At 53.6% G+C, this 12,677-nt stretch overlaps 1 long non-coding RNA gene across 1 annotated transcript in view; it reads right to left on the bottom strand.

The window, feature by feature from the left end:
- Positions 1-9,409, bottom strand: part of LOC112994833 (uncharacterized) — a 61,271-nt gene extending 51,862 nt beyond the window's left edge. Inside the window, exon 1 of the long non-coding RNA XR_003262034.2 lies at positions 9,312-9,409. This is a non-coding gene — a long non-coding RNA (uncharacterized LOC112994833). The remainder of the gene's footprint in view (positions 1-9,311) is intronic.
- Positions 9,410-12,677: the final 3,268 nt, after the last annotated feature.

The following is a 12,677-nucleotide window of genomic DNA, read 5'->3' as shown; positions in this document are numbered from 1 at the left end:
AGAACAAATACTTTTAGCAGATTAAAATACACTATCACCAGAAGAACACATGGAAGGGGGCAGGGGACTTGCTTAGCAAAGGGTGGCTTAATCTATGGGACAGGAAGTTGCCAGATGTATGGAAGTAGGTATTTTTGCCAAGACTTGTTTTAGACTTGATCTCTGGGAGGGACAGGGCTTCTGAATTCTTCTGTCGGCTATAATGCACCTTGAACCTGCAGATATTGAATCGAACCAGTGTTTGTTTCGTATGTCAAATAAAAGTTTGTTTGAAAAAAAATGCAAATGATAATCCTTGGCAGTGGGTGTTCCTCCTCCCTATGCTGATGGAGAGGCCACTCTGTATTACAGCTGAAAGAGGAGCCGTTGCACACAGCAAGGATCCACTCTGCAACAAAGATGGTAGGTTGACCATCGTTTTCAAGGAAGACAACATCTTTGCTGAAACAATGGACATCATTATTCCCTCGTCTCTAGGGCAAATGAACCCGGTGGTCCATGCTTGACCCAGGCTACAGCAGATTGTATCTGCTGTATTTGGAAATTTTCCTTTCTAGCATCTGTTAAAAAATTATTAGCAGGTGCTGAAAAATGTGGCCTCCAACCCAGAGATCTGGAGCCAAAATACCAAAGGGGAAAAAGTCAGTTCTTGACAACCGCCTGACTCCAGGGTTCGATGAGCCAGAGAGGCAATCTGCTGCTATAGGAGATGCCAGATCAGGGGAGGGAGGTAGTAGCACCTCATGCAATTAGTCTATTTTTTCTGAAGCTACAAGTGGCAAGGGCCAGTTCCTTGCCTCGCTGAAGTTATAAGCCCGGTGATCCCCCCTCATGCTAAAAAAGGGTTAGACCAACTTGCAGGTGATTTAAAAGGCTGGGCTATCTGCACCACCCAGAAAACACACTGAAGTAATACAACATTTGCTGTGCAAATGACACACAGCTATGTATATATGTCCCAGTGAACACAGGAGAATAAATTCTTATGTGCCGTGTAATTGTATACACACATGTAAAAATGAGTGATATGGAATAGGTATGCATATACCTGTGCCTATACCTATTTCAGCCTCCACTACAGGATTATTGCGTTGTTGATAAGTTGACATAAAGATGCCATTTTATAGACTACATCTAAATAGAAATGAGTGAAGCAAGATTTAATTCTGGCTACAGCCCAAACTTTTCATATAATTATTATTTTTACTACCACTACTACTACCACCACAGTGAATTGGGACCCCCCTGGTTCTACCTAAGGTACAAATAGCAAGACCAGCCCTGACCTCGGACTAAAAAACAGGAGGGATGAAAGAGGGAGAGTGGCAACATGATCTATTCAAGCCTATGTAACAGGCCAGTCGGAGCGATGGTTATAGCATTCACCTCTCTTAAATTCCAATTCATTGCTCGAGCCTGGGCCCTCACTGCCTCTCTGCCCACATTTTATATATGGTTTTCTTCAGGAAGGCAGAAAAAAAATAGCAATTAAAGATGAAATGGGGAGAGAGGCTTTTGTTAGAATGAGGGTGCCTCTGCTCGGTGTTTTGTGGCAGCGGTGGCCATCGTCAGCAGCATCGCCCGTTCTCCCTGGCGGCCAGGGGCGACGGGTGGCCGCGGCAGGCGCTGGCGCTGGGGAGGAGGCGGCGTTGCTGGACAGTTCCCCAGCGACACCGCGCGCAGCAGTGGTGGCTGCAGCAGCGGCACCCGCCTGCCCAGGGCTGAGCAACGCCGCAGGACAGATGGAAGCGGGAGCTGGACGAGTGCCTCCGGCCTGCTTTCTTTTTCGCTTTGCCTTCCTTTATTGTGGCTGCATCTCATACAGCTGTGTCTTTTTTTCCGCGTAAAAATCAAAAATACTTCTCTCCTGTTAGCTCTTTGACAGTTCTTCAATATAGGAGAGTTTTTAAAAATGTCTCCGAGGGCAAAAATGCACTTTCAAGTGCTGTTTAGGTGTTTCCCAGCTCTCTTGTCATTTCATGCCTGGGTCTGCTGGGTGCTTTATGAAAGGTGGAAAAAGCCTCTAAAAGTGCTGCTTTCTTTCCTTCATATGCAGACACCAATCTTAAATGAGACAGGTGCACAGCCCATGATGGCAGGGAGCAGCCCCAGCACAGCTATTGCTCTGTATGAGCCGTGCTTGCTCTGGGGCTTTCAGAAGTAGGCATTTTCTGCCAGCTCTGGCACTTGAAAGGTGAAATAAAATAAAAACAGAGCCTCCCCTCAAAAAGAAGCGTTTCAAGACAATTGGGCAGAACGCAATGTAAGCCTACCGAGCAAACGGCAGCGAGTGCTCAAGTACTAGAAAAGCTGTTTGCCAGGAGGCCAAATGGCTTGCCTGCAGCTCTGGGAAAAGAGATGTTATTTGGTGCTTGAAACCGTTTAAAGAAAACAAAGGCTGAGTGCTACGTGCCTGCCCATGATAGTCTGGAGTACCACACTGTTGTAGGATACTTTTGCCAACCAAATGGCAGCGGCAGCAAAATACCAGTGAGTAGATTGTGGCGAGCTGCTTGTGCGCAGGCATGCTTGCAGGACTGGCCTTCCTGTAGCTTCACACATATTAGCTAACTTATTGAACCCTAGGAGGGGAGGACCTCTTTCTTATTATCTCCATTTTACAGGTGTCGAAAGTGAGGTTGGGGAGATTTGCCACAAAGGGAGTCTGGCAGAGCGGGATTAGTGTTTACAGGTCCCAGCTCTCAGGCCTCTGCATAGATGGGTCAACTGTGCCTCTTGGAATGGATTTGAGGGAAGATTTTTTTATTTCTCTGACACAAGAGAAAAAATACTTTCCGGTTTCTGCTAAGGGAATTATTTCTTCCTGCCAATGCCTTGTTGATTTGTCTTGAGGGCAGCATTAGAATTAGCTGAGTTGGAAATCCATACTGTCAACTAAAATGTAATGTTGTCCCAAAGAGACCCAAAATATGATATGCTTTCATAAGCAGGAATAGCCAAATTTGCAAAATTATGATCAGCAACAAGAAAAATCATTTAGGAGGAAGCCTTTTAAATGACCCTGCTCTGCTTTTGGATGGTGCCCATGTAGCCACATAAATCAAGAGATTTCCAGATGTACAACCAAAAAGCCCACTTCACTTTCCACTGCCCACAAATACTGCCCTCGTTTTGGCCTTTTCTCTTCCCAGCCATCCAGCATCGGTCCTGCTCCGACTCCTTTTGACGTCAGTAGGAGGGTGAACATTTGCTCCCCTATTACTGCTTTTCAAAGGCAGACGTGACCACAAGAACCAGACCTTAGCCAAGGCGGCAAAAGCAAGCCTCTGCCGCACACCAGCACGGCCCCACCTGCCAGTTCGCTCCCCTCTTCGGCACTCTGAAGAGCCAGCTCACCTCTCGCGAGGGCAACAAGTTTGCTGCCGTGGGAGGTGAGGTTAGTAACTCTGCCTGTGCGTTACTCGCGTCCTCCGAGCTAGCTGTGCCGAGGGCTGGCACTCCTGGGCTGCGCAGAGGGAAAATCAGTCCTGGACCAGATCGGCTCCTTGGCCTCCCTGCTTCTTCCAATTCCCACATTTCCTAGGCTATCCTTTTAAAATGTAGTGCTGGCGTGTGAAGAGAGGGTTAGCCAGCAGCGATGAGTTGCTTGCCTAGTCTTTTAAAATCCTATCTTAGACCATGGCAGAAATACAAGTGCAACATTTTGCAATACAGTTTTGGCTCTTATATGCAATCGATCCAGTTATGATCTTCACGCTCAAAGACAGACAGGAGGTTTAGATAATCTTCGACTGAAAGATAAAATCCCGGTAGCTACTTCCTTTTTACTAAAGTTAATAGATGATATGTTTCTGTCCCTTCTAGCTAGGTGAGCTTTTCTCCTGTGACCCTGCTTGCTGCTTTAATGCTGCCGCAGTTAATAACACCTGCTGGAGGGACAGCATCTCTTGGCAAAGTAAAACTGCAGATCCTCAGGAGTCAAAATCTGAATATGTATAGAGCGCATAACTAATCATTAATGCATAGCATGTCCCTGATGGTCATTTAAATAAGTTATTAACAACAGCATCACCAAGAAATGAACCAATTGCCACCCCAGCCATTGAGACCCTCTAGGTAAGTGTGGATTTTGCATGGAGTGCTTCAAAATTTCTAAACCTTTTTTGAAACAAAAGACTAACCATGTAGCGTACTGCAGAAGCCAGTTGTAAAGACCTGCACACACGCACACATATGTGCCTATATGTACACTGCAATTAATGTTTGTAATAATTTGTTTAAAACAGCAGGTGAAGGATCCCTGTAGCACGTACATATTTATATCCAAGTTTCTCACTTGCCATACCAATTCTTACTGCCATGTAGTCTACAAATTGCTTCTGGAAAAGTGTAATCCTGGTTTTGCTTCTGTATTTTCAAAAAGCATTTCCTCATGGATTATCTCTTCACAGCTTTATACGTTTATATGCTTTTACTCTCCAAATGCCTTGACTAGAATGCTATATCCCTGAACAGAAATATATTCCCCCCTGCTATTTCTCCTGCGTGAGACTGGTTCATTCAGAAACAAGGAAGAAAATAAGAATGATTGTTTTTAAATTCTGCAACGTGCCGAGTTTAGACAATCCACCGATGCAAATGCGGAAGGCAAATCCAGCACTGGCAGCAGGAAATGGCTGGGCTCGGTGCACTTGTAAGCAATCGTCTTTATTCAGCCGTGCTTTTAACCTGCCATTTTTATATAATCCCATATTTTCTGGGCCTGGTATGCTGTAACGGGCATGAGACACCCACCGTAAACCCCTGTATAACCCAGGCATCAATCAGTCACCCTTCTGCCAGCACTGAGCTACTCTCGCTTCCCGAGCCAGAAGCCAAGGACAAGCTCACGTAGCCGTGTTGCCAGCAGCCAACACATCCGTCCCTTTTGTCACCAGGGAGCACCGAGGCCACGGGCCAGCCTGGCAAACACTGTCACTGTGCTCTGCGAGGCAGGAGCGCTGCAACGGAACAGGGAGAAGGGCCTGAGCAGCCCAGGGACGCTGTTCCTGTAAGGCAGCGGCAGAGGTCAGGTCCTTTTTTTGGGAGATGATGGTAGCCCTCCTCGAAGGAGCAGACAGAAAGCACTTAACGAAAGGTGCCCATCTCTGTCCCGCGGCGGGAGGTAGGGGCGATGCCTGGGGACCAGTCTGGGCTGTCTGCACATTCACGGTTTTTCTCCAGTTGCACACGGGCAACCCCTTCCAGCCCCACATCTGGGCTGGCTCTGCCCTTGCCCTGCCAGAGGATGAGGTGGACACATCTTCCTCCTCCAACCCAGTCCTTGCCTGGACGCCTTGCTGGCGTGTATCGGGAAAAGGGACTGAGCCAAGCCTTTGGAAGTGGGGGGAGGCTGGCTGGGATGCCGCTGGCAGCGCTGCAGGTGAGATGGGCTTGACGTGGGCAGGGCAGTGTGATTTGGCCCTGTCTTTCCTGAAGCTCCAAGCTGATTTTTGAAATTAAATGCCTTCCCCCCCCACCCCTACTTTTGATTTAGATCTGAGAAATGGACGTTGTAAAACGTGTAGGTCCTCAGCAAATGCGCCACTGAGAAAGGGAGGGAGCAATGCCTTGGCTTCTAGCAGACTTAGGACTCTGCTTCTTCAGTGGCGGAAGAATAAAAATAAAGCAAGCGCTACAAAACAGATTGTTCTTAGGAAGCTGCATCTGCTCTTAAAGGGCACTTGCTGCACCCCATGTCCTTGGCTTTGCCTTGGTGACGAGGGCTTGGCCATGTCCTTGGAGAGCTCAAGGGTGGCCGAATGCCAGCACCATCTCCTTCCTTCCAGGGTTGTTTTTTCTTTCCCCTGTATCCTGGAAAAATCCCTGTGGATTTCACTCCTCTAATGAACATGATCTGAGGTATTTGTATGAGATTGCTGTCCACGGGGAGGGGAGTGTTGGGGGCCAGGTGTGTGCATGTGTGCGCATGTGCATGTGCGTGTAGCAGGTTTGATTTGCAGTTGAAGAAATGGTCACTTTGGGGAGGACACAAAGCAGAACTGTAGCAACCAAGGAGGGGATAAACCCGTGCTTTACAGTGGTTTACAAAACAACGGTTGCAGCTCTGTTGCAATGGCTATAAAATACTACTAAATCTTTAGCTCGCCAGCTGATGAATGACCTGAACAACTGGGGCAATTTGCTTCCCTGCTTCGCTTCCCTGCTGCAAGTGGCCTGTGCCTACAGTTCCTTTTTGTGTGCGTGTTTAGTATCATCCCATTTCCCCAGCTCGCCACCGCTTTCTGTTTGAGAGCATCCCGGTGGAGGGTTGCATGCCTCCATCCCTAAACCGCCACCTCCGAGCACTGTGCGGCAGGCTCGTATCCCTGGGAAGGTCGGGTGTGCTGGATGCAAGCGTCAAACTGCACGGGCACACTCCTAGCGATCAGGGCAGGTTAGGCTCAGTCCTTGAACCGATTATTGGTTACATTACCCCAGCCTCCACAGGACGCACCACGCAACAAATGCAGCCGGCATATGACCATTGCCAGCTAGAGAACTGAAGTCCAAGTGCTGACAAAGTAAGGGGGGAGCAGAGAGGAGAGCGGTAAAAACCCTGGTCAGATTGCTCCGAGCTCTTGGTTGGGCGACAGCATAGCAAAAAGTAGTCCAGGGGCCCCACTGACAGCATGATGGACAGTTTTGAGGGAATTTTTTTTTCTGTGTTAGAGAAGGAGAGGGGAAAAGAGATCAAAGGGTTGCCCCTGAAAATTAGGCACTCTCAGGCAAGGCTGTTTAACACAGCAGCTGATGCTGTGGTGGCTCTTCACCAGGAAACTTCAAACGTGAAAAGCTGCTCTGGGCTGGGCCTCCCTTCGCGCCCTGCAAAATACCAGGCTATGAGAGGTTAAAGGAAGCCCCTTGCAGGAGGATTTGGTGTGAGGTGCAGGCAGCAGCAAACCTGCGTCCTGGGCCAGCCTGGCCCTTAGCAGACTGGTGTGGGACCCAGCTGGGCCGGGGCTGCTTTGGGTTGGGCTGGTTTATGGCTTTAAAAGAGAAGTTTTACGTCACCGTGGAGAGCCTGCATTTTTGTGGGATTCAAATATTCCTTAATTAGGTGTTGTCTCTTAGCAGAAAGAAAAGAGGGCTTTTATTTCATTTTACTTTGCCATTTTAATTTACTCCCTTTTGCGTTTAATAACTGGATAGGGAAATGTTAAACAGCTGCCATAAAATACTCCGTAGCTTGTTTACCTGTGGGAGCCCTGGCTTCCAAACACTACCTCCCATCCGGTGGGGGGGGGGGGGAGGCAGGTGTCCCGAGCGCCCCTTCCAGGTTTGGGGAGTCACCTTTTGGGGAGGGGGGGGACCCGCTTTGCCGTGTCGATCCTCCTCTCCTGGCCCGTTTGGCTTGGGGAGGCAGCTTTAATAAAGATGAAAGAGTCGGTGGGAGAGGGTGCAGCCCCCAGGACCGATGTATTAAGCCCGATTAACAGCGCCAGCTTCAGAGATTTGGGGATAGTTAGCCCGCGGGGCAGGCAGGGGGGCCGGGGGCATCGGAGCCCCCGCCGGCGGCCCGGGCAGCGGCGCCGGGCGGCGGGGCTCAGCTGCAGCCTCGACGGTCCGCGGGGCCCCCCCGTCCCGCCCCCTCAGGAGCTGCGGGTCTTTCTCTCTCCCTCCGCCCGCTTTAACAGAGCACCCCAAACGCCTCTGCCGCGTTTCAGGCGTTGGCTCTGTTCGCTTTCTCCCGCCAGGCGCTGCCCGGCGAAAAGAGTTTTGCTTAACTCCAGATGCTCCCCCGCGCCGCGACTGCCGCGCAACCTCCGCGGCAACGCGGCCTCGCTCGCTGCCCGGCCGGCACCCACCGTTTCCATCGCTGCGATGTTAAAACGGGGAAATTCATGCTCGCCACAACTTTAATGCCGAATTCGTGCGGCTTTGGCTTTTAAGCAGATACTTTCGGCCGGAAAAAAAAATCGCTATGTTTTATACACGCGGATAAGCGTTTTAATATTAAAAATACGTAACGGTATAGCCTGCCCTGGGAAAGGTGGGTGCGCACACGCTTGCTGAACAGAGCGCACCGCGTTTGGGCTGCTCTGCACAAGTAACGCGTTTCTGCAAAACCCGATGCTTTGGGGCTGCTTTGGCCGCCGGAGTGAATCCGAGACTCCGCCGAAAACGCGGCGCCCGCACCGCTCCCACGGGGCGTTTTCCGCCCTCGGCGCACCAACGCCGCGGGTGCCGGCTTCGCGCGTGTCGTGTTTTTCACCCCCAGGTTTCAACACGGCGGCACCTACCCCGGCAGCGGGGTCCGCGCCGTGGGGCCCGGCCCCCCACCCGACGCAGGGGTCTCGGCGCCTACAAGCGGGGGGGTCTCGGTGCCGTCGGGGGAGAAGCGGGGCGGTCGGGCGGCGGAGGGGGGGCTCAGTCGCCCCTCCGGCAGCCGCCTTCCCCCCAGATCGGGGGCGGCTCCCCATGCCCCCTCCCCATTTCTCTCTTGCCCCGAAGGGAAGGGCCCCCGCCCGCCCCCGCCCGGCCCCGGGCAGCCGATCTGCAGCTGTTTCTTTCGGGCCCCCCAAGCCACCGAGCTGCTCCCTGTTGTCCGGGCTGCGGATGACCCATTTCCTCCCTTCTCCTTCCCCCGGCCTCGCCCTGGCCCCCCCGCCGCCTCCCGCCGGCCCCGCGCCGGCCGCACGCCCCGGGGGCCGCCGCGGGCCGCGCTCCTCCGCGGCCGCTCCGCGCCGCCGGCGCGCAGCGGGGCCGGGGGCGAGGGGGGGGTGCGGCGCCTCGTCCGCGCCGTGTTTGTTTTCCTTTGCCCCCTGAACGCTAGATTAAGACGTGAAGATTACACTTTTATTGTCGCGGCCGAATAATACCACGAGTCAACACACACAGCAAACAAAAGTGCTTGTAGTACATGGCCAACCCCGCTGGGAACCGGGCTGCGAGCTGCTGCAAAAATCAAGCTCTTCAGTGCTAATTACAAATAAATGATGATGTGCTCACTAAGTAATTGATTTAATGAAGTTCCTATGAAACTATTAAAACCGGGTAGAGGTCAGGCTGGAGACGCCCCAGAGCGCCCATTGTGGGATGTTTAACTCCGCCAGTCTCCTCGGAAAGACATCGGGGCTAATAGGTGAAGTCACAGCTGCTCCAGCCTGACTTCTGCAGCACGGGGACTCGCCTCCCCAAACTGGATCCTCCGGGCCACTGGGCAACTTTGGGGAGGCGAGTCCCCCTGGCTCTCCCCGGGCCCCCCCCAAATCAGCCGGGGGCAGCTGCTCGCACCCATACCCGCGGTGGCCCCCCCTCCCTCCAGCCCGGAGCCCCCCGGCCCGGCCGGGGCTGCGCTGGGTACTCACTCGCTGCGGCCGCCTCGCTGCACCTCAGCCGGGCGCCTGCACCGCTCTCCCCAGCCTAATTAAAGCGGGGGGAAGCGGAGCTCTGAACTTGTGCCTGCTGCTCCGGGGCGGCTGCAGCTCCCCCCCCCCGCACCCCCTCCCCGCACACTCACACACACTTCTCGGAGAAACTTAAGCTAGTATGCCAGGTAGGGTGCTTGGGAGATTTTGGCAAGGTGCCTGGAAGGGGATGTGTGCCCATTTTTACTTGAAGGGTTTTCTTGTTTGAAAGGCCATTCGGAGCGCTTTAGACGGGCTCGCCGTGTGAAAGGAGGAGGAGGAGAGGGGGACGCTGACATTAAAAAAAAGGGGGGAAAAAAAGAAAAAAAAACGGCTATAGGATTTCCCAGCCCCATGCTCAGCTCATCCCCCCTCGCCCCTCCGGCAGGGCAGAGCGGAGCGGCCCCCCCGGCTCCCCCCCCCCAAGTTTGCGGGGCCGACTGGCCGTGCCCGTGCCCCCGGCCGGTGGGAGCGCCTCCCCGCCATCTGGGGGGGGGGTCCTTTCTCGGCAAAAAGAGTCCCTGGGCTCTCTCCCTGTGGACGACTGGTCTCTTTTGCAGGGTCGAAAACAAGGCAGGGAGGATATCCCCTCCCCGCCCCCTTCCCCTGCGGCGCAGGCAGCGCCGAGCACGGCGCCTCGGCGGGCCGCGGGCAGGGCCGGGCCCCGCTTCTCCAAGCGCAGCGTCTCCCCAGCTCGCCTCGTTCCTCGAGGCGGCCACGGGAGGAAGGAGCAGCCGGTCCCCGGCGGCGAGGAAATGATTTTTCCTCCCCACGTTGCCCCCAAACCTGCCCCCTCCCCGCCACCGCTGCCGGGCTCCGCACAGCCCGTGCCCGCGCCCGTGGGGCCGAGGCGCAAACGGGCGGGTGCGCGCACACCCACGCACGCCCACGCGCCGCGACGATCCCACGCGGGCGGACACGCGTGGGCTCGCACACGGGGCGGCGGCGGCGTGCGTCCGCCCGGGAGCCGGCGGGCTGGGGCGGCTCCTGCTGCTTGTTTTCCGGATTTTGGGGAGGGTGTTTTGGAGTTTGTGGGGGGGGTTGGGGGGGGGAACAATTAATTTGAAACAAATTAAGCTCGCCCGTGTCTTGTTGGCCAAACAGGCGCTGGGCAATGTGCAAACAGGCTTTCACGCGGCGCTTCCCCCGCGCCCACCGCCGCTGCCGCTGCCGCTGCGCCCCGCTCCCTTCCCCTGCTCTTCCGGCAGCAGCGGCGCACCGCTGGCTCCACGCTGCCCTTCCCGCACGGCCCGGGCTCCTCTTCGGTTTCAAAATAAGAAGTGACACATGCGCCGCCGGAGCGACGTGTGGGGAAAGCTCTCAGTCCGGAGGGGCTATTGACAGGGGCGCTGCAAAGAGACAAAGCTGGAGGCTAGTGGAATCAGATGCAGCCCTTAATTAACACCATCTTAAATAGTCGAACAGGCGCTGAAGACAAAGTTGAAGAAAGACTTTAAGGCTGAGTGCCCCTCGACAAGCTCTTTTTTTCTCGTGTCATTCAATATTTAATGCACTGTGCTTGTAATGCTACTACTGGTGCTCCTTTTTCAGCAAGTACATTATTTTTTCACGGTGCCCATGGCCAGGGAAAACCCTTTAGGCAAAGAAAATCAAAATGTTTGTTGTTTTGGATGACTTATAACTCTTGTTTAACACAAGCACTTTCAAGAAAGTATAACAGGCGCAGCCTCTAAAGCAAACAACGAAATCCTTGTGACAGAGTCCGACACAAAAAGCACATTGTGTTATGGACTATCCCTTTTCTCTCCTGCTAGATGGGTGCCTGTCTGCGGCTGAACACCACGATGCCATTTTACTTTTGAACTATTGTTTTTGAGTTATGCCATGTGGTCAAAAGGAGAAGAAGGGAGGTTGTTTCCAAGCTCATAAGACAAACGAGTTGCCTTTCATTGAACTACCCCAGCGCTCCTTTAAAACGAGGTTTAAATGTCACCTCCATGTTTTTAATGGACACAGGGCTTCGGGGGCGACCCTTCAAAGCGCCTCCGTAATAAACGACCCTTATTAAATATGTCTCTGCCTGGGAAAATCACTTGGCAGTGGAGAAAAAAGGGGGAGTGGGGGTGGGGGAAGGACAGACGAGGCTTTCCCGCGGCTCGGCAGCCCCCCCGGCTCCGGCGGGCGCGGAGCAAAGACGGGTCCGGTTTGGGGTGCCGCTGCCGGGCGCAGGGCGGGCGGCCGCGGGGGCGGGGGGGGCACCCTCCCTTCCCCCCCTCCTCCCAACCCCCCTTTGCTCTGTGCGACCCCCCCCCCAAAAAAAAATAATAAGAGGCCGAGTGAAGGGTTGGGGTGTTTTGCTCCTGACTTCTTTTTGTCCTTAGGAGAGTGGCGTCTGCGAGTCTGAGCTGCGAAGTTACTGATTTGCAGGCTGCATGTTAAGGCAGCCCATGTAAGTAATTTCTGCGGGCATCCCGGCAAAGGAGAACAAATCGGTGACAAAGGAGAGCCCTTTCAATTCAGCAGCGTCGTTAGGGAAACCAAAAAGTATTCTTCCTATAATAAGTTCCACTTCAAAGGATTTCTCATTCAACGGTGACTGCTTCGCACTTTTATTAAGTCCGGGCTTTTTCACTTGGCGGAATCATCTGTTTGGTTATTTTTCATCGTGTTTATTTTTCACCATTCACACAGTACTTGTATTAAATAAACAAAGAACAATCGCTCTGCAAATAAAAGTGCTTAGGTGGGAAAAAAGAGGGGGGCAGAGGAGGAGGAGAGGAGCCGAAGATGGAGCTTCTTCCCCGCTTATTTGTTTGTTTGTCTGCTGAAGTTGGAGAGGGATATCGCAAAGGTCCTAAAAGAGGGGGCGGGGGGGGGGGGGGGGGAGATGGGAGAGAGGCCAAAAAAATATGAGACGTTCTGATGAAGCGAAAATTGACTGCGCTAACATGGCATGAAACTAAAGGTCAGCGCAACTGTATCTTAATAGAGTGTCTCGAATCGAGGTGGACTGTTTTAAATGCAGCTTGCTTTTGCTGCGCCCATTGCCATAGCAATCCTAACGCTCCATGTTGATGTACCATAAAAGCAGTAGTTTGAATTTCAAAGCCCCTGCCTTTGAACTTCTCCCTGCCTGATTAGGCCCTTGCGTGGGGTGCGTGTGAATGCGGGCGCGCCGCGCCGGCGTGCGGGGCGCGGGCTGCGGGGCGCCGCCGTGGGAGCGGGGGGGCGGCGGGGGCCGGAGGGCGCCGCCGCGGGTTGGGAGCCCGAGCCGGATCGGGGGGGGGTCCAGCACACCTGATGATGTTTTCTAGTCTGCCCGTACCTGGAAATATTTTCCGGGGGGAAGCACGCAGGCCACTCCTT

Source organism: Dromaius novaehollandiae, chromosome 1 (genome assembly GCF_036370855.1).
Source record: "Dromaius novaehollandiae isolate bDroNov1 chromosome 1, bDroNov1.hap1, whole genome shotgun sequence".
NCBI classification, from domain to species: Eukaryota; Metazoa; Chordata; class Aves; order Casuariiformes; family Dromaiidae; genus Dromaius; species Dromaius novaehollandiae.
This window is presented reverse-complemented; position numbering and strand designations above follow the sequence as displayed.